Below are 26817 nucleotides of genomic sequence, written 5' to 3'. Positions count from 1 at the left end.
GCTCTTAATATCAAAGTAAAACATGTACTCTGTCCTGATAAAATTTTGAGCATGTGCATTTCACCTTGGGATTTAAAGTGTTTCCCTTTAGTCTGAGTACATCAGCTGAAGGCAGCTTAACTTCTTTTTTGGTTCTTGAAGTCTTTTTTTATTCTCATCCGAAAGGCATAGCCTATTCTGTTCCAGAAAACATTGGGGATTCCAATGTATCAATGACCTAGTTGGGAAAATAATTGCTGAACTCTGTAATGATCCTGATCTCAGCAGTACCAAGTGCCACAAAGGTCCACAAATCAGTTTACTCATGTATTTTATTGCCTATGGTTTGGTTTGTAAATGTGTGTTGGTGATATGTATGCATTCATGATAGCACATTTTCTGGACAAAATGCGTCTTGGAGCAGCTCCTGCAGTGCTTCCATCAAATCTGTTTTGAATAGGTTTTGGGTGCATTTTCACAAATAATTTGAAAAGCGTCTTATCTAAGAGGACATAACCCTGCAACTGAATGCAAGGGAGCTACACTGTGTAAACTGGTGAAAATCATACACATTCCGATGACTGGTGGACAAAAGGATCAAAACTTTGACAGGAAAAGGGTCTACAAACTGACCTTTTGTTTGAAGACCTGCAGGTCTTGACAAGTGAGAAATTGAAGGAAGGGCGAATTTTAGACAAGCTAGCAGAAAAGTGTGAGTGACATTGATGTTGCATCCTTTATGCATTGGCTCATTTCATCAAAAGCCAGCAAACAGGAGGAATGTGCTTGTTGGGTTTTTCTTTTGAGGAAGAACTATGTAAGCACAGCAGCATCTGGTCTCTGTGGCGCAATCGGTTAGCGCGTTCGGCTGTTAACCGAAAGGATGGTGGTTCGAGCCCACCCAGGGACGATGTATGTTCCTTTCTCTTCTTTTTTAGACGTATTTTGTGCAAACAGATTAACTAAATTTCAACATTTCACTCAAACAAATCAGCCTCTCGCCCAACGTGGGGCTCGAACTCACGACCCTGAGATTAAGAGTCTCATGCTCTACCGACTGAGCTAGCCGGGCGATTTTTGTAGGACCCCAAAGGCACTTGCTGTCGCCACATGTTGACATGTTGAGCAGGACCTGAGCTATGTTTGTGGAATTTGTGCAGAAATTAAAGACCTTCACCCTTAAACATTCACTAAACCTGGTGCATGATCTCACATCCCAGAGATTGAGAATCTGGCAAACTAACAATCGAACTGGTCAGGTAACAGCAGCATTTGAAGTGGGGTCAAAAAGGTACCATTAAAGGCACTTGACATCCCAGCTCAGTTTCGTTGCATAGCCTCTTTATAGTTGTTGAAAAAACGTTTTGTAGCGGAAGAAAACATTAATTTACTGGAAGACAATCCAGTGATCGCTCTTAATATCAAAGTAAAACATGTACTCTGTCCTGATAAAATTTTGAGCATGTGCATTTCACCTTGGGATTTAAAGTGTTTCCCTTTAGTCTGAGTACATCAGCTGAAGGCAGCTTAACTTCTTTTTTGGTTCTTGAAGTCTTTTTTTATTCTCATCCGAAAGGCATAGCCTATTCTGTTCCAGAAAACATTGGGGATTCCAATGTATCAATGACCTAGTTGGGAAAATAATTGCTGAACTCTGTAATGATCCTGATCTCAGCAGTACCAAGTGCCACAAAGGTCCACAAATCAGTTTACTCATGTATTTTATTGCCTATGGTTTGGTTTGTAAATGTGTGTTGGTGATATGGATGCATTCATGATAGCACATTTTCTGGACAAAATGCGTCTTGGAGCAGCTCCTGCAGTGCTTCCATCAAATCTGTTTTGAATAGGTTTTGGGTGCATTTTCACAAATAATTTCAAAAGCGTCTTATCTAAGACGACATAACCCTGCAACTGAAGGCAAGGGAGCTACACTGTGTAAACTGGTGAAAATCATACACATTCCGATGACTGGTGGACAAAAGGATCAAAACTTTGACAGGAAAAGGGTCTACAAACTGACCTTTTGTTTGAAGACCTGCAGGTCTTGACAAGTGAGAAATTGAAGGAAGGGTGAATTTTAGACAAGCTAGCAGAAAAGTGTGAGTGACATTGATGTTGCATCCTTTATGCATTGGCTCATTTCATCAAAAGCCAGCAAACAGGAGGAATGTGCTTGTTGGGTTTTTCTTTTGAGGAAGAACTATGTAAGCACAGCAGCATCTGGTCTCTGTGGCGCAATCGGTTAGCGCGTTCGGCTGTTAACCGAAAGGATGGTGGTTCGAGCCCACCCAGGGACGATGTATGTTCCTTTCTCTTCTTTTTTAGACGTATTTTGTGCAAACAGATTAACTAAATTTCAACATTTCACTCAAACAAATCAGCCTCTCGCCCAACGTGGGGCTCGAACTCACGACCCTGAGATTAAGAGTCTCATGCTCTACCGACTGAGCTAGCCGGGCGATTTTTGTAGGACCCCAAAGGCACTTGCTGTCGCCACATGTTGACATGTTGAGCAGGACCTGAGCTATGTTTGTGGAATTTGTGCAGAAACTAAAGACCTTCACCCTTAAACATTCACTAAACCTGGTGCATGATCTCACATCCCAGAGATTGAGAATCTGGCAAACTAACAATCGAACTGGTCAGGTAACAGCAGCATTTGAAGTGGGGTCAAAAATGTACCATTAAAGGCACTTGACATCTCAGCTCAGTTTCGTTGCATAGCCTCTTTATAGTTGTTGAAAAAACGTTTTGTAGCGGAAGAAAACATTAATTTACTGGAAGACAATCTAGTGATCGCTCTTAATATCAAAGTAAAACATGTACTCTGTCCTGATAAAATTTTGAGCATGTGCATTTCACCTTGGGATTTAAAGTGTTTCCCTTTAGTCTGAGTACATCAGCTGAAGGCAGCTTAACTTCTTTTTTGGTTCTTGAAGTCTTTTTTTATTCTCATCCGAAAGGCATAGCCTATTCTGTTCCAGAAAACATTGGGGATTCCAATGTATCAATGACCTAGTTGGGAAAATAATTGCTGAACTCTGTAATGATCCTGATCTCAGCAGTACCAAGTGCCACAAAGGTCCACAAATCAGTTTACTCATGTATTTTATTGCCTATGGTTTGGTTTGTAAATGTGTGTTGGTGATATGGATGCATTCATGATAGCACATTTTCTGGACAAAATGCGTCTTGGAGCAGCTCCTGCAGTGCTTCCATCAAATCTGTTTTGAATAGGTTTTGGGTGCATTTTCACAAATAATTTCAAAAGCGTCTTATCTAAGAGGACATAACCCTGCAACTGAAGGCAAGGGAGCTACACTGTGTAAACTGGTGAAAATCATACACATTCCGATGACTGGTGGACAAAAGGATCAAAACTTTGACAGGAAAAGGGTCTACAAACTGACCTTTTGTTTGAAGACCTGCAGGTCTTGACAAGTGAGAAATTGAAGGAAGGGCGAATTTTAGACAAGCTAGCAGAAAAGTGTGAGTGACATTGATGTTGCATCCTTTATGCATTGGCTCATTTCATCAAAAGCCAGCAAACAGGAGGAATGTGCTTGTTGGGTTTTTCTTTTGAGGAAGAACTATGTAAGCACAGCAGCATCTGGTCTCTGTGGCGCAATCGGTTAGCGCGTTCGGCTGTTAACCGAAAGGATGGTGGTTCGAGCCCACCCAGGGACGATGTATGTTCCTTTCTCTTCTTTTTTAGACGTATTTTGTGCAAACAGATTAACTAAATTTCAACATTTCACTCAAACAAATCAGCCTCTCGCCCAACGTGGGGCTCCAACCCACGACCCTGAGATTAAGAGTCTCATGCTCTACCGACTGAGCTAGCCGGGCGATTTTTGTAGTACCCCAAAGGCACTTGCTGTCGCCACATGTTGACATGTTGAGCAGGACCTGAGCTATGTTTGTGGAATTTGTGCAGAAACTAAAGACCTTCACCCTTAAACATTCACTAAACCTGGTGCATGATCTCACATCCCAGAGATTGAGAATCTGGCAAACTAACAATCGAACTGGTCAGGTAACAGCAGCATTTGAAGTGGGGTCAAAAATGTACCATTAAAGGCACTTGACATCTCAGCTCAGTTTCATTGCATAGCCTCTTTATAGTTGTTGAAAAAACGTTTTGTAGCGGAAGAAAACTATAATTTACTGGAAGACAATCCAGTGATCGCTCTTAATATCAAAGTAAAACATGTACTCTGTCCTGATAAAATTTTGAGCATGTGCATTTCACCTTGGGATTTAAAGTGTTTCCCTTTAGTCTGAGTACATCAGCTGAAGGCAGCTTAACTTCTTTTTTGGTTCTTGAAGTCTTTTTTTATTCTCATCCGAAAGGCATAGCCTATTCTGTTCCAGAAAACATTGGGGATTCCAATGTATCAATGACCTAGTTGGGAAAATAATTGCTGAACTCTGTAATGATCCTGATCTCAGCAGTACCAAGTGCCACAAAGGTCCACAAATCAGTTTACTCATGTATTTTATTGCCTATGGTTTGGTTTGTAAATGTGTGTTGGTGATATGGATGCATTCATGATAGCACATTTTCTGGACAAAATGCGTCTTGGAGCAGCTCCTGCAGTGCTTCCATCAAATCTGTTTTGAATAGGTTTTGGGTGCATTTTCACAAATAATTTCAAAAGCGTCTTATCTAAGAGGACATAACCCTGCAACTGAAGGCAAGGGAGCTACAGTGTGTAAACTGGTGAAAATCATACACATTCCGATGACTGGTGGACAAAAGGATCAAAACTTTGACAGGAAAAGGGTCTACAAACTGACCTTTTGTTTGAAGACCTGCAGGTCTTGACAAGTGAGAAATTGAAGGAAGGGCGAATTTTAGACAAGCTAGCAGAAAAGTGTGAGTGACATTGATGTTGCATCCTTTATGCATTGGCTCATTTAATCAAAAGCCAGCAAACAGGAGGAATGTGCTTGTTGGGTTTTTCTTTTGAGGAAGAACTATGTAAGCACAGCAGCATCTGGTCTCTGTGGCGCAATCGGTTAGCGCGTTCGGCTGTTAACCGAAAGGATGGTGGTTCGAGCCCACCCAGGGACGATGTATGTTCCTTTCTCTTCTTTTTTAGACGTATTTTGTGCAAACAGATTAACTAAATTTCAACATTTCACTCAAACAAATCAGCCTCTCGCCCAACGTGGGGCTCCAACCCACGACCCTGAGATTAAGAGTCTCATGCTCTACCGACTGAGCTAGCCGGGCGATTTTTGTAGTACCCCAAAGGCACTTGCTGTCGCCACATGTTGACATGTTGAGCAGGACCTGAGCTATGTTTGTGGAATTTGTGCAGAAACTAAAGACCTTCACCCTTAAACATTCACTAAACCTGGTGCATGATCTCACATCCCAGAGATTGAGAATCTGGCAAACTAACAATCGAACTGGTCAGGTAACAGCAGCATTTGAAGTGGGGTCAAAAATGTACCATTAAAGGCACTTGACATCTCAGCTCAGTTTCATTGCATAGCCTCTTTATAGTTGTTGAAAAAACGTTTTGTAGCGGAAGAAAACTATAATTTACTGGAAGACAATCCAGTGATCGCTCTTAATATCAAAGTAAAACATGTACTCTGTCCTGATAAAATTTTGAGCATGTGCATTTCACCTTGGGATTTAAAGTGTTTCCCTTTAGTCTGAGTACATCAGCTGAAGGCAGCTTAACTTCTTTTTTGGTTCTTGAAGTCTTTTTTTATTCTCATCCGAAAGGCATAGCCTATTCTGTTCCAGAAAACATTGGGGATTCCAATGTATCAATGACCTAGTTGGGAAAATAATTGCTGAACTCTGTAATGATCCTGATCTCAGCAGTACCAAGTGCCACAAAGGTCCACAAATCAGTTTACTCATGTATTTTATTGCCTATGGTTTGGTTTGTAAATGTGTGTTGGTGATATGGATGCATTCATGATAGCACATTTTCTGGACAAAATGCGTCTTGGAGCAGCTCCTGCAGTGCTTCCATCAAATCTGTTTTGAATAGGTTTTGGGTGCATTTTCACAAATAATTTCAAAAGCGTCTTATCTAAGAGGACATAACCCTGCAACTGAAGGCAAGGGAGCTACACTGTGTAAACTGGTGAAAATCATACACATTCCGATGACTGGTGGACAAAAGGATCAAAACTTTGACAGGAAAAGGGTCTACAAACTGACCTTTTGTTTGAAGACCTGCAGGTCTTGACAAGTGAGAAATTGAAGGAAGGGCGAATTTTAGACAAGCTAGCAGAAAAGTGTGAGTGACATTGATGTTGCATCCTTTATGCATTGGCTCATTTAATCAAAAGCCAGCAAACAGGAGGAATGTGCTTGTTGGGTTTTTCTTTTGAGGAAGAACTATGTAAGCACAGCAGCATCTGGTCTCTGTGGCGCAATCGGTTAGCGCGTTCGGCTGTTAACCGAAAGGATGGTGGTTCGAGCCCACCCAGGGACGATGTATGTTCCTTTCTCTTCTTTTTTAGACGTATTTTGTGCAAACAGATTAACTAAATTTCAACATTTCACTCAAACAAATCAGCCTCTCGCCCAACGTGGGGCTCCAACCCACGACCCTGAGATTAAGAGTCTCATGCTCTACCGACTGAGCTAGCCGGGCGATTTTTGTAGGACCCCAAAGGCACTTGCTGTCGCCACATGTTGACATGTTGAGCAGGACCTGAGCTATGTTTGTGGAATTTGTGCAGAAACTAAAGACCTTCACCCTTAAACATTCACTAAACCTGGTGCATGATCTCACATCCCAGAGATTGAGAATCTGGCAAACTAACAATCGAACTGGTCAGGTAACAGCAGCATTTGAAGTGGGGTCAAAAATGTACCATTAAAGGCACTTGACATCTCAGCTCAGTTTCGTTGCATAGCCTCTTTATAGTTGTTGAAAAAACGTTTTGTAGCGGAAGAAAACATTAATTTACTGGAAGACAATCTAGTGATCGCTCTTAATATCAAAGTAAAACATGTACTCTGTCCTGATAAAATTTTGAGCATGTGCATTTCACCTTGGGATTTAAAGTGTTTCCCTTTAGTCTGAGTACATCAGCTGAAGGCAGCTTAACTTCTTTTTTGGTTCTTGAAGTCTTTTTTTATTCTCATCCGAAAGGCATAGCCTATTCTGTTCCAGAAAACATTGGGGATTCCAATGTATCAATGACCTAGTTGGGAAAATAATTGCTGAACTCTGTAATGATCCTGATCTCAGCAGTACCAAGTGCCACAAAGGTCCACAAATCAGTTTACTCATGTATTTTATTGCCTATGGTTTGGTTTGTAAATGTGTGTTGGTGATATGGATGCATTCATGATAGCACATTTTCTGGACAAAATGCGTCTTGGAGCAGCTCCTGCAGTGCTTCCATCAAATCTGTTTTGAATAGGTTTTGGGTGCATTTTCACAAATAATTTCAAAAGCGTCTTATCTAAGAGGACATAACCCTGCAACTGAAGGCAAGGGAGCTACACTGTGTAAACTGGTGAAAATCATACACATTCCGATGACTGGTGGACAAAAGGATCAAAACTTTGACAGGAAAAGGGTCTACAAACTGACCTTTTGTTTGAAGACCTGCAGGTCTTGACAAGTGAGAAATTGAAGGAAGGGCGAATTTTAGACAAGCTAGCAGAAAAGTGTGAGTGACATTGATGTTGCATCCTTTATGCATTGGCTCATTTAATCAAAAGCCAGCAAACAGGAGGAATGTGCTTGTTGGGTTTTTCTTTTGAGGAAGAACTATGTAAGCACAGCAGCATCTGGTCTCTGTGGCGCAATCGGTTAGCGCGTTCGGCTGTTAACCGAAAGGATGGTGGTTCGAGCCCACCCAGGGACGATGTATGTTCCTTTCTCTTCTTTTTTAGACGTATTTTGTGCAAACAGATTAACTAAATTTCAACATTTCACTCAAACAAATCAGCCTCTCGCCCAACGTGGGGCTCCAACCCACGACCCTGAGATTAAGAGTCTCATGCTCTACCGACTGAGCTAGCCGGGCGATTTTTGTAGTACCCCAAAGGCACTTGCTGTCGCCACATGTTGACATGTTGAGCAGGACCTGAGCTATGTTTGTGGAATTTGTGCAGAAACTAAAGACCTTCACCCTTAAACATTCACTAAACCTGGTGCATGATCTCACATCCCAGAGATTGAGAATCTGGCAAACTAACAATCGAACTGGTCAGGTAACAGCAGCATTTGAAGTGGGGTCAAAAATGTACCATTAAAGGCACTTGACATCTCAGCTCAGTTTCATTGCATAGCCTCTTTATAGTTGTTGAAAAAACGTTTTGTAGCGGAAGAAAACTATAATTTACTGGAAGACAATCCAGTGATCGCTCTTAATATCAAAGTAAAACATGTACTCTGTCCTGATAAAATTTTGAGCATGTGCATTTCACCTTGGGATTTAAAGTGTTTCCCTTTAGTCTGAGTACATCAGCTGAAGGCAGCTTAACTTCTTTTTTGGTTCTTGAAGTCTTTTTTTATTCTCATCCGAAAGGCATAGCCTATTCTGTTCCAGAAAACATTGGGGATTCCAATGTATCAATGACCTAGTTGGGAAAATAATTGCTGAACTCTGTAATGATCCTGATCTCAGCAGTACCAAGTGCCACAAAGGTCCACAAATCAGTTTACTCATGTATTTTATTGCCTATGGTTTGGTTTGTAAATGTGTGTTGGTGATATGGATGCATTCATGATAGCACATTTTCTGGACAAAATGCGTCTTGGAGCAGCTCCTGCAGTGCTTCCATCAAATCTGTTTTGAATAGGTTTTGGGTGCATTTTCACAAATAATTTCAAAAGCGTCTTATCTAAGAGGACATAACCCTGCAACTGAAGGCAAGGGAGCTACACTGTGTAAACTGGTGAAAATCATACACATTCCGATGACTGGTGGACAAAAGGATCAAAACTTTGACAGGAAAAGGGTCTACAAACTGACCTTTTGTTTGAAGACCTGCAGGTCTTGACAAGTGAGAAATTGAAGGAAGGGCGAATTTTAGACAAGCTAGCAGAAAAGTGTGAGTGACATTGATGTTGCATCCTTTATGCATTGGCTCATTTCATCAAAAGCCAGCAAACAGGAGGAATGTGCTTGTTGGGTTTTTCTTTTGAGGAAGAACTATGTAAGCACAGCAGCATCTGGTCTCTGTGGCGCAATCGGTTAGCGCGTTCGGCTGTTAACCGAAAGGATGGTGGTTCGAGCCCACCCAGGGACGATGTATGTTCCTTTCTCTTCTTTTTTAGACGTATTTTGTGCAAACAGATTAACTAAATTTCAACATTTCACTCAAACAAATCAGCCTCTCGCCCAACGTGGGGCTCGAACCCACGACCCTGAGATTAAGAGTCTCATGCTCTACCGACTGAGCTAGCCGGGCGATTTTTGTAGGACCCCAAAGGCACTTGCTGTCGCCACATGTTGACATGTTGAGCAGGACCTGAGCTATGTTTGTGGAATTTGTGCAGAAACTAAAGACCTTCACCCTTAAACATTCACTAAACCTGGTGCATGATCTCACATCCCAGAGATTGAGAATCTGGCAAACTAACAATCGAACTGGTCAGGTAACAGCAGCATTTGAAGTGGGGTCAAAAATGTACCATTAAAGGCACTTGACATCTCAGCTCAGTTTCGTTGCATAGCCTCTTTATAGTTGTTGAAAAAACGTTTTGTAGCGGAAGAAAACATTAATTTACTGGAAGACAATCTAGTGATCGCTCTTAATATCAAAGTAAAACATGTACTCTGTCCTGATAAAATTTTGAGCATGTGCATTTCACCTTGGGATTTAAAGTGTTTCCCTTTAGTCTGAGTACATCAGCTGAAGGCAGCTTAACTTCTTTTTTGGTTCTTGAAGTCTTTTTTTATTCTCATCCGAAAGGCATAGCCTATTCTGTTCCAGAAAACATTGGGGATTCCAATGTATCAATGACCTAGTTGGGAAAATAATTGCTGAACTCTGTAATGATCCTGATCTCAGCAGTACCAAGTGCCACAAAGGTCCACAAATCAGTTTACTCATGTATTTTATTGCCTATGGTTTGGTTTGTAAATGTGTGTTGGTGATATGGATGCATTCATGATAGCACATTTTCTGGACAAAATGCGTCTTGGAGCAGCTCCTGCAGTGCTTCCATCAAATCTGTTTTGAATAGGTTTTGGGTGCATTTTCACAAATAATTTCAAAAGCGTCTTATCTAAGAGGACATAACCCTGCAACTGAAGGCAAGGGAGCTACACTGTGTAAACTGGTGAAAATCATACACATTCCGATGACTGGTGGACAAAAGGATCAAAACTTTGACAGGAAAAGGGTCTACAAACTGACCTTTTGTTTGAAGACCTGCAGGTCTTGACAAGTGAGAAATTGAAGGAAGGGCGAATTTTAGACAAGCTAGCAGAAAAGTGTGAGTGACATTGATGTTGCATCCTTTATGCATTGGCTCATTTCATCAAAAGCCAGCAAACAGGAGGAATGTGCTTGTTGGGTTTTTCTTTTGAGGAAGAACTATGTAAGCACAGCAGCATCTGGTCTCTGTGGCGCAATCGGTTAGCGCGTTCGGCTGTTAACCGAAAGGATGGTGGTTCGAGCCCACCCAGGGACGATGTATGTTCCTTTCTCTTCTTTTTTAGACGTATTTTGTGCAAACAGATTAACTAAATTTCAACATTTCACTCAAACAAATCAGCCTCTCGCCCAACGTGGGGCTCGAACCCACGACCCTGAGATTAAGAGTCTCATGCTCTACCGACTGAGCTAGCCGGGCGATTTTTGTAAGACCCCAAAGGCACTTGCTGTCGCCACATGTTGACATGTTGAGCAGGACCTGAGCTATGTTTGTGGAATTTGTGCAGAAATTAAAGACCTTCACCCTTAAACATTCACTAAACCTGGTGCATGATCTCACATCCCAGAGATTGAGAATCTGGCAAACTAACAATCGAACTGGTCAGGTAACAGCAGCATTTGAAGTGGGGTCAAAAAGGTACCATTAAAGGCACTTGACATCCCAGCTCAGTTTTGTTGCATAGCCTCTTTATAGTTGTTGAAAAAACGTTTTGTAGCGGAAGAAAACATTAATTTACTGGAAGACAATCCATTGATCACTCTTAATATCAAAGTAAAACATGTACTCTGTCCTGATAAAATTTTGAGCATGTGCATTTCACCTTGGGATTTAAAGTGTTTCCCTTTAGTCTGAGTACATCAGCTGAAGGCAGCTTAACTTCTTTTTTGGTTCTTGAAGTCTTTTTTTATTCTCATCCGAAAGGCATAGCCTATTCTGTTCCAGAAAACATTGGGGATTCCAATGTATCAATGACCTAGTTGGGAAAATAATTGCTGAACTCTGTAATGATCCTGATCTCAGCAGTACCAAGTGCCACAAAGGTCCACAAATCAGTTTACTCATGTATTTTATTGCCTATGGTTTGGTTTGTAAATGTGTGTTGGTGATATGGATGCATTCATGATAGCACATTTTCTGGACAAAATGCGTCTTGGAGCAGCTCCTGCAGTGCTTCCATCAAATCTGTTTTGAATAGGTTTTGGGTGCATTTTCACAAATAATTTCAAAAGCGTCTTATCTAAGAGGACATAACCCTGCAACTGAAGGCAAGGGAGCTACACTGTGTAAACTGGTGAAAATCATACACATTCCGATGACTGGTGGACAAAAGGATCAAAACTTTGACAGGAAAAGGGTCTACAAACTGACCTTTTGTTTGAAGACCTGCAGGTCTTGACAAGTGAGAAATTGAAGGAAGGGCGAATTTTAGACAAGCTAGCAGAAAAGTGTGAGTGACATTGATGTTGCATCCTTTATGCATTGGCTCATTTCATCAAAAGCCAGCAAACAGGAGGAATGTGCTTGTTGGGTTTTTCTTTTGAGGAAGAACTATGTAAGCACAGCAGCATCTGGTCTCTGTGGCGCAATCGGTTAGCGCGTTCGGCTGTTAACCGAAAGGATGGTGGTTCGAGCCCACCCAGGGACGATGTATGTTCCTTTCTCTTCTTTTTTAGACGTATTTTGTGCAAACAGATTAACTAAATTTCAACATTTCACTCAAACAAATCAGCCTCTCGCCCAACGTGGGGCTCGAACCCACGACCCTGAGATTAAGAGTCTCATGCTCTACCGACTGAGCTAGCCGGGCGATTTTTGTAGGACCCCAAAGGCACTTGCTGTCGCCACATGTTGACATGTTGAGCAGGACCTGAGCTATGTTTGTGGAATTTGTGCAGAAACTAAAGACCTTCACCCTTAAACATTCACTAAACCTGGTGCATGATCTCACATCCCAGAGATTGAGAATCTGGCAAACTAACAATCAAACTGGTCAGGTAACAGCAGCATTTGAAGTGGGGTCAAAAATGTACCATTAAAGGCACTTGACATCTCAGCTCAGTTTCGTTGCATAGCCTCTTTATAGTTGTTGAAAAAACGTTTTGTAGCGGAAGAAAACATTCATTTACTGGAAGACAATCTAGTGATCGCTCTTAATATCAAAGTAAAACATGTACTCTGTCCTGATAAAATTTTGAGCATGTGCATTTCACCTTGGGATTTAAAGTGTTTCCCTTTAGTCTGAGTACATCAGCTGAAGGCAGCTTAACTTCTTTTTTGGTTCTTGAAGTCTTTTTTTATTCTCATCCGAAAGGCATAGCCTATTCTGTTCCAGAAAACATTGGGGATTCCAATGTATCAATGACCTAGTTGGGAAAATAATTGCTGAACTCTGTTATGATCCTGATCTCAGCAGTACCAAGTGCCACAAAGGTCCACAAATCAGTTTACTCATGTATTTTATTGCCTATGGTTTGGTTTGTAAATGTGTGTTGGTGATATGGATGCATTCATGATAGCACATTTTCTGGACAAAATGCGTCTTGGAGCAGCTCCTGCAGTGCTTCCATCAAATCTGTTTTGAATAGGTTTTGGGTGCATTTTCACAAATAATTTCAAAAGCGTCTTATCTAAGAGGACATAACCCTGCAACTGAAAGCAAGGGAGCTACTCTGTGTAAACTGGTGAAAATCATACACATTCCGATGACTGGTGGACAAAAGGATCAAAACTTTGACAGGAAAAGGGTCTACAAACTGACCTTTTGTTTGAAGACCTGCAGGTCTTGACAAGTGAGAAATTGAAGGAAGGGCGAATTTTAGACAAGCTAGCAGAAAAGTGTGAGTGACATTGATGTTGCATCCTTTATGCATTGGCTCATTTCATCAAAAGCCAGCAAACAGGAGGAATGTGCTTGTTGGGTTTTTCTTTTGAGGAAGAACTATGTAAGCACAGCAGCATCTGGTCTCTGTGGCGCAATCGGTTAGCGCGTTCGGCTGTTAACCGAAAGGATGGTGGTTCGAGCCCACTCAGGGAAGATGTATGTTCCTTTCTCTTCTTTTTTAGACGTATTTTGTGCAAACAGATTAACTAAATTTCAACATTTCACTCAAACAAATCAGCCTCTCGCCCAACGTGGGGCTCGAACCCACGACCCTGAGATTAAGAGTCTCATGCTCTACCGACTGAGCTAGCCGGGCGATTTTTGTAGGACCCCAAAGGCACTTGCTGTCGCCACATGTTGACATGTTGAGCAGGACCTGAGCTATGTTTGTGGAATTTGTGCAGAAACTAAAGACCTTCACCCTTAAACATTCACTAAACCTGGTGCATGATCTCACATCCCAGAGATTGAGAATCTGGCAAACTAACAATCGAACTGGTCAGGTAACAGCAGCATTTGAAGTGGGGTCAAAAATGTACCATTAAAGGCACTTGACATCTCAGCTCAGTTTCGTTGCATAGCCTCTTTATAGTTGTTGAAAAAACGTTTTGTAGCGGAAGAAAACATTAATTTACTGGAAGACAATCTAGTAATCGCTCTTAATATCAAAGTAAAACATGTACTCTGTCCTGATAAAATTTTGAGCATGTGCATTTCACCTTGGGATTTAAAGTGTTTCCCTTTAGTCTGAGTACATCAGCTGAAGGCAGCTTAACTTCTTTTTTGGTTCTTGAAGTCTTTTTTTATTCTCATCCGAAAGGCATAGCCTATTCTGTTCCAGAAAACATTGGGGATTCCAATGTATCAATGACCTAGTTGGGAAAATAATTGCTGAACTCTGTAATGATCCTGATCTCAGCAGTACCAAGTGCCACAAAGGTCCACAAATCAGTTTACTCATGTATTTTATTGCCTATGGTTTGGTTTGTAAATGTGTGTTGGTGATATGGATGCATTCATGATAGCACATTTTCTGGACAAAATGCGTCTTGGAGCAGCTCCTGCAGTGCTTCCATCAAATCTGTTTTGAATAGGTTTTGGGTGCATTTTCACAAATAATTTCAAAAGCGTCTTATCTAAGAGGACATAACCCTGCAACTGAAGGCAAGGGAGCTACACTGTGTAAACTGGTGAAAATCATACACATTCCGATGACTGGTGGACAAAAGGATCAAAACTTTGACAGGAAAAGGGTCTACAAACTGACCTTTTGTTTGAAGACCTGCAGGTCTTGACAAGTGAGAAATTGAAGGAAGGGCGAATTTTAGACAAGCTAGCAGAAAAGTGTGAGTGACATTGATGTTGCATCCTTTATGCATTGGCTCATTTAATCAAAAGCCAGCAAACAGGAGGAATGTGCTTGTTGGGTTTTTCTTTTGAGGAAGAACTATGTAAGCACAGCAGCATCTGGTCTCTGTGGCGCAATCGGTTAGCGCGTTCGGCTGTTAACCGAAAGGATGGTGGTTCGAGCCCACCCAGGGACGATGTATGTTCCTTTCTCTTCTTTTTTAGACGTATTTTGTGCAAACAGATTAACTAAATTTCAACATTTCACTCAAACAAATCAGCCTCTCGCCCAACGTGGGGCTCCAACCCACGACCCTGAGATTAAGAGTCTCATGCTCTACCGACTGAGCTAGCCGGGCGATTTTTGTAGTACCCCAAAGGCACTTGCTGTCGCCACATGTTGACATGTTGAGCAGGACCTGAGCTATGTTTGTGGAATTTGTGCAGAAACTAAAGACCTTCACCCTTAAACATTCACTAAACCTGGTGCATGATCTCACATCCCAGAGATTGAGAATCTGGCAAACTAACAATCGAACTGGTCAGGTAACAGCAGCATTTGAAGTGGGGTCAAAAATGTACCATTAAAGGCACTTGACATCTCAGCTCAGTTTCATTGCATAGCCTCTTTATAGTTGTTGAAAAAACGTTTTGTAGCGGAAGAAAACTATAATTTACTGGAAGACAATCCAGTGATCGCTCTTAATATCAAAGTAAAACATGTACTCTGTCCTGATAAAATTTTGAGCATGTGCATTTCACCTTGGGATTTAAAGTGTTTCCCTTTAGTCTGAGTACATCAGCTGAAGGCAGCTTAACTTCTTTTTTGGTTCTTGAAGTCTTTTTTTATTCTCATCCGAAAGGCATAGCCTATTCTGTTCCAGAAAACATTGGGGATTCCAATGTATCAATGACCTAGTTGGGAAAATAATTGCTGAACTCTGTAATGATCCTGATCTCAGCAGTACCAAGTGCCACAAAGGTCCACAAATCAGTTTACTCATGTATTTTATTGCCTATGGTTTGGTTTGTAAATGTGTGTTGGTGATATGTATGCATTCATGATAGCACATTTTCTGGACAAAATGCGTCTTGGAGCAGCTCCTGCAGTGCTTCCATCAAATCTGTTTTGAATAGGTTTTGGGTGCATTTTCACAAATAATTTGAAAAGCGTCTTATCTAAGAGGACATAACCCTGCAACTGAATGCAAGGGAGCTACACTGTGTAAACTGGTGAAAATCATACACATTCCGATGACTGGTGGACAAAAGGATCAAAACTTTGACAGGAAAAGGGTCTACAAACTGACCTTTTGTTTGAAGACCTGCAGGTCTTGACAAGTGAGAAATTGAAGGAAGGGCGAATTTTAGACAAGCTAGCAGAAAAGTGTGAGTGACATTGATGTTGCATCCTTTATGCATTGGCTCATTTCATCAAAAGCCAGCAAACAGGAGGAATGTGCTTGTTGGGTTTTTCTTTTGAGGAAGAACTATGTAAGCACAGCAGCATCTGGTCTCTGTGGCGCAATCGGTTAGCGCGTTCGGCTGTTAACCGAAAGGATGGTGGTTCGAGCCCACCCAGGGACGATGTATGTTCCTTTCTCTTCTTTTTTAGACGTATTTTGTGCAAACAGATTAACTAAATTTCAACATTTCACTCAAACAAATCAGCCTCTCGCCCAACGTGGGGCTCGAACCCACGACCCTGAGATTAAGAGTCTCATGCTCTACCGACTGAGCTAGCCGGGCGATTTTTGTAGGACCCCAAAGGCACTTGCTGTCGCCACATGTTGACATGTTGAGCAGGACCTGAGCTATGTTTGTGGAATTTGTGCAGAAACTAAAGACCTTCACCCTTAAACATTCACTAAACCTGGTGCATGATCTCACATCCCAGAGATTGAGAATCTGGCAAACTAACAATCGAACTGGTCAGGTAACAGCAGCATTTGAAGTGGGGTCAAAAATGTACCATTAAAGGCACTTGACATCTCAGCTCAGTTTCGTTGCATAGCCTCTTTATAGTTGTTGAAAAAACGTTTTGTAGCGGAAGAAAACATTAATTTACTGGAAGACAATCTAGTGATCGCTCTTAATATCAAAGTAAAACATGTACTCTGTCCTGATAAAATTTTGAGCATGTGCATTTCACCTTGGGATTTAAAGTGTTTCCCTTTAGTCTGAGTACATCAGCTGAAGGCAGCTTAACTTCTTTTTTGGTTCTTGAAGTCTTTTTTTATTCTCATCCGAAAGGCATAGCCTATTCTGTTCCAGAAAACATTGGGGATTCCAATGTATCAATGACCTAGTTGGGAAAATAATTGCTGAACTCTGTTATGATCCTGATCTCAGCAGTACCAAGTGCCACAAAGGTCCACAAATCAGTTTACTCATGTATTTTATTGCCTATGGTTTGGTTTGTAAATGTGTGTTGGTGATATGGATGCATTCATGATAGCACATTTTCTGGACAAAATGCGTCTTGGAGCAGCTCCTGCAGTGCTTCCATCAAATCTGTTTTGAATAGGTTTTGGGTGCATTTTCACAAATAATTTCAAAAGCGTCTTATCTAAGAGGACATAACCCTGCAACTGAAAGCAAGGGAGCTACTCTGTGTAAACTGGTGAAAATCATACACATTCCGATGACTGGTGGACAAAAGGATCAAAACTTTGACAGGAAAAGGGTCTACAAACTGACCTTTTGTTTGAAGACCTGCAGGTCTTGACAAGTGAGAAATTGAAGGAAGGGCGAATTTTAGACAAGCTAGCAGAAAAGTGTGAGTGACATTGATGTTGCATCCTTTATGCATTGGCTCATTTCATCAAAAGCCAGCAAACAGGAGGAATGTGCTTGTTGGGTTTTTCTTTTGAGGAAGAACTATGTAAGCACAGCAGCATCTGGTCTCTGTGGCGCAATCGGTTAGCGCGTTCGGCTGTTAACCGAAAGGATGGTGGTTCGAGCCCACTCAGGGAAGATGTATGTTCCTTTCTCTTCTTTTTTAGACGTATTTTGTGCAAACAGATTAACTAAATTTCAACATTTCACTCAAACAAATCAGCCTCTCGCCCAACGTGGGGCTCGAACCCACGACCCTGAGATTAAGAGTCTCATGCTCTACCGACTGAGCTAGCCGGGCGATTTTTGTAGGACCCCAAAGGCACTTGCTGTCGCCACATGTTGACATGTTGAGCAGGACCTGAGCTATGTTTGTGGAATTTGTGCAGAAACTAAAGACCTTCACCCTTAAACATTCACTAAACCTGGTGCATGATCTCACATCCCAGAGATTGAGAATCTGGCAAACTAACAATCGAACTGGTCAGGTAACAGCAGCATTTGAAGTGGGGTCAAAAATGTACCATTAAAGGCACTTGACATCTCAGCTCAGTTTCGTTGCATAGCCTCTTTATAGTTGTTGAAAAAACGTTTTGTAGCGGAAGAAAACATTAATTTACTGGAAGACAATCTAGTGATCGCTCTTAATATCAAAGTAAAACATGTACTCTGTCCTGATAAAATTTTGAGCATGTGCATTTCACCTTGGGATTTAAAGTGTTTCCCTTTAGTCTGAGTACATCAGCTGAAGGCAGCTTAACTTCTTTTTTGGTTCTTGAAGTCTTTTTTTATTCTCATCCGAAAGGCATAGCCTATTCTGTTCCAGAAAACATTGGGGATTCCAATGTATCCATGACCTAGTTGGGAAAATAATTTCTGAACTCTGTAATGATCCTGATCTCAGCAGTACCAAGTGCCACAAAGGTCCACAAATCAGTTTACTCATGTATTTTATTGCCTATGGTTTGGTTTGTAAATGTGTGTTGGTGATATGGATGCATTCATGATAGCACATTTTCTGGACAAAATGCGTCTTGGAGCAGCTCCTGCAGTGCTTCCATCAAATCTGTTTTGAATAGGTTTTGGGTGCATTTTCACAAATAATTTCAAAAGCGTCTTATCTAAGAGGACATAACCCTGCAACTGAAGGCAAGGGAGCTACACTGTGTAAACTGGTGAAAATCATACACATTCCGATGACTGGTGGACAAAAGGATCAAAACTTTGACAGGAAAAGGGTCTACAAACTGACCTTTTGTTTGAAGACCTGCAGGTCTTGACAAGTGAGAAATTGAAGGAAGGGCGAATTTTAGACAAGCTAGCAGAAAAGTGTGAGTGACATTGATGTTGCATCCTTTATGCATTGGCTCATTTAATCAAAAGCCAGCAAACAGGAGGAATGTGCTTGTTGGGTTTTTCTTTTGAGGAAGAACTATGTAAGCACAGCAGCATCTGGTCTCTGTGGCGCAATCGGTTAGCGCGTTCGGCTGTTAACCGAAAGGATGGTGGTTCGAGCCCACCCAGGGACGATGTATGTTCCTTTCTCTTCTTTTTTAGACGTATTTTGTGCAAACAGATTAACTAAATTTCAACATTTCACTCAAACAAATCAGCCTCTCGCCCAACGTGGGGCTCGAACCCACGACCCTGAGATTAAGAGTCTCATGCTCTACCGACTGAGCTAGCCGGGCGATTTTTGTAGTACCCCAAAGGCACTTGCTGTCGCCACATGTTGACATGTTGAGCAGGACCTGAGCTATGTTTGTGGAATTTGTGCAGAAACTAAAGACCTTCACCCTTAAACATTCACTAAACCTGGTGCATGATCTCACATCCCAGAGATTGAGAATCTGGCAAACTAACAATCGAACTGGTCAGGTAACAGCAGCATTTGAAGTGGGGTCAAAAATGTACCATTAAAGGCACTTGACATCTCAGCTCAGTTTCATTGCATAGCCTCTTTATAGTTGTTGAAAAAACGTTTTGTAGCGGAAGAAAACATTAATTTACTGGAAGACAATCCAGTGATCGCTCTTAATATCAAAGTAAAACATGTACTCTGTCCTGATAAAATTTTGAGCATGTGCATTTCACCTTGGGATTTAAAGTGTTTCCCTTTAGTCTGAGTACATCAGCTGAAGGCAGCTTAACTTCTTTTTTGGTTCTTGAAGTCTTTTTTTATTCTCATCCGAAAGGCATAGCCTATTCTGTTCCAGAAAACATTGGGGATTCCAATGTATCAATGACCTAGTTGGGAAAATAATTGCTGAACTCTGTAATGATCCTGATCTCAGCAGTACCAAGTGCCACAAAGGTCCACAAATCAGTTTACTCATGTATTTTATTGCCTATGGTTTGGTTTGTAAATGTGTGTTGGTGATATGTATGCATTCATGATAGCACATTTTCTGGACAAAATGCGTCTTGGAGCAGCTCCTGCAGTGCTTCCATCAAATCTGTTTTGAATAGGTTTTGGGTGCATTTTCACAAATAATTTGAAAAGCGTCTTATCTAAGAGGACATAACCCTGCAACTGAATGCAAGGGAGCTACACTGTGTAAACTGGTGAAAATCATACACATTCCGATGACTGGTGGACAAAAGGATCAAAACTTTGACAGGAAAAGGGTCTACAAACTGACCTTTTGTTTGAAGACCTGCAGGTCTTGACAAGTGAGAAATTGAAGGAAGGGCGAATTTTAGACAAGCTAGCAGAAAAGTGTGAGTGACATTGATGTTGCATCCTTTATGCATTGGCTCATTTCATCAAAAGCCAGCAAACAGGAGGAATGTGCTTGTTGGGTTTTTCTTTTGAGGAAGAACTATGTAAGCACAGCAGCATCTGGTCTCTGTGGCGCAATCGGTTAGCGCGTTCGGCTGTTAACCGAAAGGATGGTGGTTCGAGCCCACCCAGGGACGATGTATGTTCCTTTCTCTTCTTTTTTAGACGTATTTTGTGCAAACAGATTAACTAAATTTCAACATTTCACTCAAACAAATCAGCCTCTCGCCCAACGTGGGGCTCGAACTCACGACCCTGAGATTAAGAGTCTCATGCTCTACCGACTGAGCTAGCCGGGCGATTTTTGTAGGACCCCAAAGGCACTTGCTGTCGCCACATGTTGACATGTTGAGCAGGACCTGAGCTATGTTTGTGGAATTTGTGCAGAAATTAAAGACCTTCACCCTTAAACATTCACTAAACCTGGTGCATGATCTCACATCCCAGAGATTGAGAATCTGGCAAACTAACAATCGAACTGGTCAGGTAACAGCAGCATTTGAAGTGGGGTCAAAAAGGTACCATTAAAGGCACTTGACATCCCAGCTCAGTTTCGTTGCATAGCCTCTTTATAGTTGTTGAAAAAACGTTTTGTAGCGGAAGAAAACATTAATTTACTGGAAGACAATCCAGTGATCGCTCTTAATATCAAAGTAAAACATGTACTCTGTCCTGATAAAATTTTGAGCATGTGCATTTCACCTTGGGATTTAAAGTGTTTCCCTTTAGTCTGAGTACATCAGCTGAAGGCAGCTTAACTTCTTTTTTGGTTCTTGAAGTCTTTTTTTATTCTCATCCGAAAGGCATAGCCTATTCTGTTCCAGAAAACATTGGGGATTCCAATGTATCAATGACCTAGTTGGGAAAATAATTGCTGAACTCTGTAATGATCCTGATCTCAGCAGTACCAAGTGCCACAAAGGTCCACAAATCAGTTTACTCATGTATTTTATTGCCTATGGTTTGGTTTGTAAATGTGTGTTGGTGATATGGATGCATTCATGATAGCACATTTTCTGGACAAAATGCGTCTTGGAGCAGCTCCTGCAGTGCTTCCATCAAATCTGTTTTGAATAGGTTTTGGGTGCATTTTCACAAATAATTTCAAAAGCGTCTTATCTAAGAGGACATAACCCTGCAACTGAAGGCAAGGGAGCTACACTGTGTAAACTGGTGAAAATCATACACATTCCGATGACTGGTGGACAAAAGGATCAAAACTTTGACAGGAAAAGGGTCTACAAACTGACCTTTTGTTTGAAGACCTGCAGGTCTTGACAAGTGAGAAATTGAAGGAAGGGCGAATTTTAGACAAGCTAGCAGAAAAGTGTGAGTGACATTGATGTTGCATCCTTTATGCATTGGCTCATTTCATCAAAAGCCAGCAAACAGGAGGAATGTGCTTGTTGGGTTTTTCTTTTGAGGAAGAACTATGTAAGCACAGCAGCATCTGGTCTCTGTGGCGCAATCGGTTAGCGCGTTCGGCTGTTAACCGAAAGGATGGTGGTTCGAGCCCACCCAGGGACGATGTATGTTCCTTTCTCTTCTTTTTTAGACGTATTTTGTGCAAACAGATTAACTAAATTTCAACATTTCACTCAAACAAATCAGCCTCTCGCCCAACGTGGGGCTCCAACCCACGACCCTGAGATTAAGAGTCTCATGCTCTACCGACTGAGCTAGCCGGGCGATTTTTGTAGTACCCCAAAGGCACTTGCTGTCGCCACATGTTGACATGTTGAGCAGGACCTGAGCTATGTTTGTGGAATTTGTGCAGAAACTAAAGACCTTCACCCTTAAACATTCACTAAACCTGGTGCATGATCTCACATCCCAGAGATTGAGAATCTGGCAAACTAACAATCGAACTGGTCAGGTAACAGCAGCATTTGAAGTGGGGTCAAAAATGTACCATTAAAGGCACTTGACATCTCAGCTCAGTTTCATTGCATAGCCTCTTTATAGTTGTTGAAAAAACGTTTTGTAGCGGAAGAAAACATTAATTTACTGGAAGACAATCCAGTGATCGCTCTTAATATCAAAGTAAAACATGTACTCTGTCCTGATAAAATTTTGAGCATGTGCATTTCACCTTGGGATTTAAAGTGTTTCCCTTTAGTCTGAGTACATCAGCTGAAGGCAGCTTAACTTCTTTTTTGGTTCTTGAAGTCTTTTTTTATTCTCATCCGAAAGGCATAGCCTATTCTGTTCCAGAAAACATTGGGGATTCCAATGTATCAATGACCTAGTTGGGAAAATAATTGCTGAACTCTGTAATGATCCTGATCTCAGCAGTACCAAGTGCCACAAAGGTCCACAAATCAGTTTACTCATGTATTTTATTGCCTATGGTTTGGTTTGTAAATGTGTGTTGGTGATATGTATGCATTCATGATAGCACATTTTCTGGACAAAATGCGTCTTGGAGCAGCTCCTGCAGTGCTTCCATCAAATCTGTTTTGAATAGGTTTTGGGTGCATTTTCACAAATAATTTCAAAAGCGTCTTATCTAAGAGGACATAACCCTGCAACTGAATGCAAGGGAGCTACACTGTGTAAACTGGTGAAAATCATACACATTCCGATGACTGGTGGACAAAAGGATCAAAACTTTGACAGGAAAAGGGTCTACAAACTGACCTTTTGTTTGAAGACCTGCAGGTCTTGACAAGTGAGAAATTGAAGGAAGGGCGAATTTTAGACAAGCTAGCAGAAAAGTGTGAGTGACATTGATGTTGCATCCTTTATGCATTGGCTCATTTCATCAAAAGCCAGCAAACAGGAGGAATGTGCTTGTTGGGTTTTTCTTTTGAGGAAGAACTATGTAAGCACAGCAGCATCTGGTCTCTGTGGCGCAATCGGTTAGCGCGTTCGGCTGTTAACCGAAAGGATGGTGGTTCGAGCCCACCCAGGGACGATGTATGTTCCTTTCTCTTCTTTTTTAGACGTATTTTGTGCAAACAGATTAACTAAATTTCAACATTTCACTCAAACAAATCAGCCTCTCGCCCAACGTGGGGCTCGAACTCACGACCCTGAGATTAAGAGTCTCATGCTCTACCGACTGAGCTAGCCGGGCGATTTTTGTAGGACCCCAAAGGCACTTGCTGTCGCCACATGTTGACATGTTGAGCAGGACCTGAGCTATGTTTGTGGAATTTGTGCAGAAATTAAAGACCTTCACCCTTAAACATTCACTAAACCTGGTGCATGATCTCACATCCCAGAGATTGAGAATCTGGCAAACTAACAATCGAACTGGTCAGGTAACAGCAGCATTTGAAGTGGGGTCAAAAAGGTACCATTAAAGGCACTTGACATCCCAGCTCAGTTTCGTTGCATAGCCTCTTTATAGTTGTTGAAAAAACGTTTTGTAGCGGAAGAAAACATTAATTTACTGGAAGACAATCCAGTGATCGCTCTTAATATCAAAGTAAAACATGTACTCTGTCCTGATAAAATTTTGAGCATGTGCATTTCACCTTGGGATTTAAAGTGTTTCCCTTTAGTCTGAGTACATCAGCTGAAGGCAGCTTAACTTCTTTTTTGGTTCTTGAAGTCTTTTTTTATTCTCATCCGAAAGGCATAGCCTATTCTGTTCCAGAAAACATTGGGGATTCCAATGTATCAATGACCTAGTTGGGAAAATAATTGCTGAACTCTGTAATGATCCTGATCTCAGCAGTACCAAGTGCCACAAAGGTCCACAAATCAGTTTACTCATGTATTTTATTGCCTATGGTTTGGTTTGTAAATGTGTGTTGGTGATATGGATGCATTCATGATAGCACATTTTCTGGACAAAATGCGTCTTGGAGCAGCTCCTGCAGTGCTTCCATCAAATCTGTTTTGAATAGGTTTTGGGTGCATTTTCACAAATAATTTCAAAAGCGTCTTATCTAAGAGGACATAACCCTGCAACTGAAGGCAAGGGAGCTACACTGTGTAAACTGGTGAAAATCATACACATTCCGATGACTGGTGGACAAAAGGATCAAAACTTTGACAGGAAAAGGGTCTACAAACTGACCTTTTGTTTGAAGACCTGCAGGTCTTGACAAGTGAGAAATTGAAGGAAGGGTGAATTTTAGACAAGCTAGCAGAAAAGTGTGAGTGACATTGATGTTGCATCCTTTATGCATTGGCTCATTTCATCAAAAGCCAGCAAACAGGAGGAATGTGCTTGTTGGGTTTTTCTTTTGAGGAAGAACTATGTAAGCACAGCAGCATCTGGTCTCTGTGGCGCAATCGGTTAGCGCGTTCGGCTGTTAACCGAAAGGATGGTGGTTCGAGCCCACCCAGGGACGATGTATGTTCCTTTCTCTTCTTTTTTAGACGTATTTTGTGCAAACAGATTAACTAAATTTCAACATTTCACTCAAACAAATCAGCCTCTCGCCCAACGTGGGGCTCGAACTCACGACCCTGAGATTAAGAGTCTCATGCTCTACCGACTGAGCTAGCCGGGCGATTTTTGTAGGACCCCAAAGGCACTTGCTGTCGCCACATGTTGACATGTTGAGCAGGACCTGAGCTATGTTTGTGGAATTTGTGCAGAAATTAAAGACCTTCACCCTTAAACATTCACTAAACCTGGTGCATGATCTCACATCCCAGAGATTGAGAATCTGGCAAACTAACAATCGAACTGGTCAGGTAACAGCAGCATTTGAAGTGGGGTCAAAAAGGTACCATTAAAGGCACTTGACATCCCAGCTCAGTTTCGTTGCATAGCCTCTTTATAGTTGTTGAAAAAACGTTTTGTAGCGGAAGAAAACATTAATTTACTGGAAGACAATCCAGTGATCGCTCTTAATATCAAAGTAAAACATGTACTCTGTCCTGATAAAATTTTGAGCATGTGCATTTCACCTTGGGATTTAAAGTGTTTCCCTTTAGTCTGAGTACATCAGCTGAAGGCAGCTTAACTTCTTTTTTGGTTCTTGAAGTCTTTTTTTATTCTCATCCGAAAGGCATAGCCTATTCTGTTCCAGAAAACATTGGGGATTCCAATGTATCAATGACCTAGTTGGGAAAATAATTGCTGAACTCTGTAATGATCCTGATCTCAGCAGTACCAAGTGCCACAAAGGTCCACAAATCAGTTTACTCATGTATTTTATTGCCTATGGTTTGGTTTGTAAATGTGTGTTGGTGATATGGATGCATTCATGATAGCACATTTTCTGGACAAAATGCGTCTTGGAGCAGCTCCTGCAGTGCTTCCATCAAATCTGTTTTGAATAGGTTTTGGGTGCATTTTCACAAATAATTTCAAAAGCGTCTTATCTAAGAGGACATAACCCTGCAACTGAAGGCAAGGGAGCTACACTGTGTAAACTGGTGAAAATCATACACATTCCGATGACTGGTGGACAAAAGGATCAAAACTTTGACAGGAAAAGGGTCTACAAACTGACCTTTTGTTTGAAGACCTGCAGGTCTTGACAAGTGAGAAATTGAAGGAAGGGCGAATTTTAGACAAGCTAGCAGAAAAGTGTGAGTGACATTGATGTTGCATCCTTTATGCATTGGCTCATTTCATCAAAAGCCAGCAAACAGGAGGAATGTGCTTGTTGGGTTTTTCTTTTGAGGAAGAACTATGTAAGCACAGCAGCATCTGGTCTCTGTGGCGCAATCGGTTAGCGCGTTCGCCTGTTAACCGAAAGGATGGTGGTTCGAGCCCACCCAGGGACGATGTATGTTCCTTTCTCTTCTTTTTTAGACGTATTTTGTGCAAACAGATTAACTAAATTTCAACATTTCACTCAAACAAATCAGCCTCTCGCCCAACGTGGGGCTCCAACCCACGACCCTGAGATTAAGAGTCTCATGCTCTACCGACTGAGCTAGCCGGGCGATTTTTGTAGTACCCCAAAGGCACTTGCTGTCGCCACATGTTGACATGTTGAGCAGGACCTGAGCTATGTTTGTGGAATTTGTGCAGAAACTAAAGACCTTCACCCTTAAACATTCACTAAACCTGGTGCATGATCTCACATCCCAGAGATTGAGAATCTGGCAAACTAACAATCGAACTGGTCAGGTAACAGCAGCATTTGAAGTGGGGTCAAAAATGTACCATTAAAGGCACTTGACATCTCAGCTCAGTTTCATTGCATAGCCTCTTTATAGTTGTTGAAAAAACGTTTTGTAGTGGAAGAAAACATTAATTTACTGGAAGACAATCCAGTGATCGCTCTTAATATCAAAGTAAAACATGTACTCTGTCCTGATAAAATTTTGAGCATGTGCATTTCACCTTGGGATTTAACCCTTATATGGTCCAAGGGTCTGTGGGACCCATTTTGAAAAAATCAGCTTAAAAAAATTCTACAATTTTTTTTTTTTCAAACTGAGATTCATTGGTCCTTGGCTCATTTTCCGTGAGCAACATAAGTCAGAAAATATTTTCAATGACCACCCCCCCGTACCCCCCCCTTCACATTTGTATTACATACAGGGTCCAGGGTCCACTGGGCCATGGGCTAGTCAAAGTGGGCAATCAACATTGGGTTGGGTAGTTGATAGTCGTCTGTATGACTTTAAAGGATATACAAACAAAGGACAGAGGTGTTTGGCATGCAAGGGTGGGCAACCATCAA

General features: G+C 41.5%; 28 non-coding genes across 28 annotated transcripts; 16 read left to right on the top strand and 12 right to left on the bottom strand.

The window, feature by feature from the left end:
* Positions 1 to 815: 815 nt before the first annotated feature.
* trnan-guu (transfer RNA asparagine (anticodon GUU)) lies at positions 816 to 889 on the top strand. Its single transcript has one exon. It is a non-coding gene; the product is annotated as a tRNA-Asn (tRNA).
* An 89-nt stretch (positions 890 to 978) lies between these two features.
* Positions 979 to 1051, bottom strand: trnak-cuu (transfer RNA lysine (anticodon CUU)). The gene has a single exon. It is a non-coding gene; the product is annotated as a tRNA-Lys (tRNA).
* Positions 1052 to 2205: 1154 nt separating this feature from the next.
* Positions 2206 to 2279, top strand: trnan-guu (transfer RNA asparagine (anticodon GUU)). The gene has a single exon. It is a non-coding gene; the product is annotated as a tRNA-Asn (tRNA).
* An 89-nt stretch (positions 2280 to 2368) lies between these two features.
* On the bottom strand, positions 2369 to 2441 carry trnak-cuu (transfer RNA lysine (anticodon CUU)). The gene has a single exon. It is a non-coding gene; the product is annotated as a tRNA-Lys (tRNA).
* Positions 2442 to 3595: 1154 nt separating this feature from the next.
* On the top strand, positions 3596 to 3669 carry trnan-guu (transfer RNA asparagine (anticodon GUU)). Its single transcript has one exon. It is a non-coding gene; the product is annotated as a tRNA-Asn (tRNA).
* A 1316-nt stretch (positions 3670 to 4985) lies between these two features.
* trnan-guu (transfer RNA asparagine (anticodon GUU)) lies at positions 4986 to 5059 on the top strand. The gene has a single exon. It is a non-coding gene; the product is annotated as a tRNA-Asn (tRNA).
* A 1316-nt stretch (positions 5060 to 6375) lies between these two features.
* On the top strand, positions 6376 to 6449 carry trnan-guu (transfer RNA asparagine (anticodon GUU)). The gene has a single exon. It is a non-coding gene; the product is annotated as a tRNA-Asn (tRNA).
* Positions 6450 to 7765: 1316 nt separating this feature from the next.
* Positions 7766 to 7839, top strand: trnan-guu (transfer RNA asparagine (anticodon GUU)). The gene has a single exon. It is a non-coding gene; the product is annotated as a tRNA-Asn (tRNA).
* A 1316-nt stretch (positions 7840 to 9155) lies between these two features.
* trnan-guu (transfer RNA asparagine (anticodon GUU)) lies at positions 9156 to 9229 on the top strand. The gene has a single exon. It is a non-coding gene; the product is annotated as a tRNA-Asn (tRNA).
* An 89-nt stretch (positions 9230 to 9318) lies between these two features.
* trnak-cuu (transfer RNA lysine (anticodon CUU)) lies at positions 9319 to 9391 on the bottom strand. The gene has a single exon. It is a non-coding gene; the product is annotated as a tRNA-Lys (tRNA).
* Positions 9392 to 10545: 1154 nt separating this feature from the next.
* On the top strand, positions 10546 to 10619 carry trnan-guu (transfer RNA asparagine (anticodon GUU)). Its single transcript has one exon. It is a non-coding gene; the product is annotated as a tRNA-Asn (tRNA).
* An 89-nt stretch (positions 10620 to 10708) lies between these two features.
* Positions 10709 to 10781, bottom strand: trnak-cuu (transfer RNA lysine (anticodon CUU)). The gene has a single exon. It is a non-coding gene; the product is annotated as a tRNA-Lys (tRNA).
* A 1154-nt stretch (positions 10782 to 11935) lies between these two features.
* Positions 11936 to 12009, top strand: trnan-guu (transfer RNA asparagine (anticodon GUU)). Its single transcript has one exon. It is a non-coding gene; the product is annotated as a tRNA-Asn (tRNA).
* An 89-nt stretch (positions 12010 to 12098) lies between these two features.
* On the bottom strand, positions 12099 to 12171 carry trnak-cuu (transfer RNA lysine (anticodon CUU)). The gene has a single exon. It is a non-coding gene; the product is annotated as a tRNA-Lys (tRNA).
* A 1317-nt stretch (positions 12172 to 13488) lies between these two features.
* On the bottom strand, positions 13489 to 13561 carry trnak-cuu (transfer RNA lysine (anticodon CUU)). The gene has a single exon. It is a non-coding gene; the product is annotated as a tRNA-Lys (tRNA).
* A 1154-nt stretch (positions 13562 to 14715) lies between these two features.
* trnan-guu (transfer RNA asparagine (anticodon GUU)) lies at positions 14716 to 14789 on the top strand. The gene has a single exon. It is a non-coding gene; the product is annotated as a tRNA-Asn (tRNA).
* A 1316-nt stretch (positions 14790 to 16105) lies between these two features.
* On the top strand, positions 16106 to 16179 carry trnan-guu (transfer RNA asparagine (anticodon GUU)). Its single transcript has one exon. It is a non-coding gene; the product is annotated as a tRNA-Asn (tRNA).
* An 89-nt stretch (positions 16180 to 16268) lies between these two features.
* Positions 16269 to 16341, bottom strand: trnak-cuu (transfer RNA lysine (anticodon CUU)). The gene has a single exon. It is a non-coding gene; the product is annotated as a tRNA-Lys (tRNA).
* Positions 16342 to 17658: 1317 nt separating this feature from the next.
* On the bottom strand, positions 17659 to 17731 carry trnak-cuu (transfer RNA lysine (anticodon CUU)). The gene has a single exon. It is a non-coding gene; the product is annotated as a tRNA-Lys (tRNA).
* A 1154-nt stretch (positions 17732 to 18885) lies between these two features.
* trnan-guu (transfer RNA asparagine (anticodon GUU)) lies at positions 18886 to 18959 on the top strand. The gene has a single exon. It is a non-coding gene; the product is annotated as a tRNA-Asn (tRNA).
* An 89-nt stretch (positions 18960 to 19048) lies between these two features.
* Positions 19049 to 19121, bottom strand: trnak-cuu (transfer RNA lysine (anticodon CUU)). The gene has a single exon. It is a non-coding gene; the product is annotated as a tRNA-Lys (tRNA).
* A 1154-nt stretch (positions 19122 to 20275) lies between these two features.
* trnan-guu (transfer RNA asparagine (anticodon GUU)) lies at positions 20276 to 20349 on the top strand. The gene has a single exon. It is a non-coding gene; the product is annotated as a tRNA-Asn (tRNA).
* Positions 20350 to 20438: 89 nt separating this feature from the next.
* trnak-cuu (transfer RNA lysine (anticodon CUU)) lies at positions 20439 to 20511 on the bottom strand. The gene has a single exon. It is a non-coding gene; the product is annotated as a tRNA-Lys (tRNA).
* A 1154-nt stretch (positions 20512 to 21665) lies between these two features.
* On the top strand, positions 21666 to 21739 carry trnan-guu (transfer RNA asparagine (anticodon GUU)). Its single transcript has one exon. It is a non-coding gene; the product is annotated as a tRNA-Asn (tRNA).
* A 1316-nt stretch (positions 21740 to 23055) lies between these two features.
* Positions 23056 to 23129, top strand: trnan-guu (transfer RNA asparagine (anticodon GUU)). The gene has a single exon. It is a non-coding gene; the product is annotated as a tRNA-Asn (tRNA).
* Positions 23130 to 23218: 89 nt separating this feature from the next.
* On the bottom strand, positions 23219 to 23291 carry trnak-cuu (transfer RNA lysine (anticodon CUU)). The gene has a single exon. It is a non-coding gene; the product is annotated as a tRNA-Lys (tRNA).
* Positions 23292 to 24445: 1154 nt separating this feature from the next.
* On the top strand, positions 24446 to 24519 carry trnan-guu (transfer RNA asparagine (anticodon GUU)). The gene has a single exon. It is a non-coding gene; the product is annotated as a tRNA-Asn (tRNA).
* Positions 24520 to 24608: 89 nt separating this feature from the next.
* trnak-cuu (transfer RNA lysine (anticodon CUU)) lies at positions 24609 to 24681 on the bottom strand. Its single transcript has one exon. It is a non-coding gene; the product is annotated as a tRNA-Lys (tRNA).
* Between the last annotated feature and the right edge of the window lie 2136 nt (positions 24682 to 26817).

This window comes from Brachyhypopomus gauderio, unplaced genomic scaffold, assembly GCF_052324685.1.
Source record: "Brachyhypopomus gauderio isolate BG-103 unplaced genomic scaffold, BGAUD_0.2 sc159, whole genome shotgun sequence".
In the NCBI taxonomy this organism is placed as follows: Eukaryota; Metazoa; Chordata; class Actinopteri; order Gymnotiformes; family Hypopomidae; genus Brachyhypopomus; species Brachyhypopomus gauderio.
Note: the sequence above shows the minus strand (reverse complement) of the source record. Positions and strands in the feature narration are given on the sequence as shown.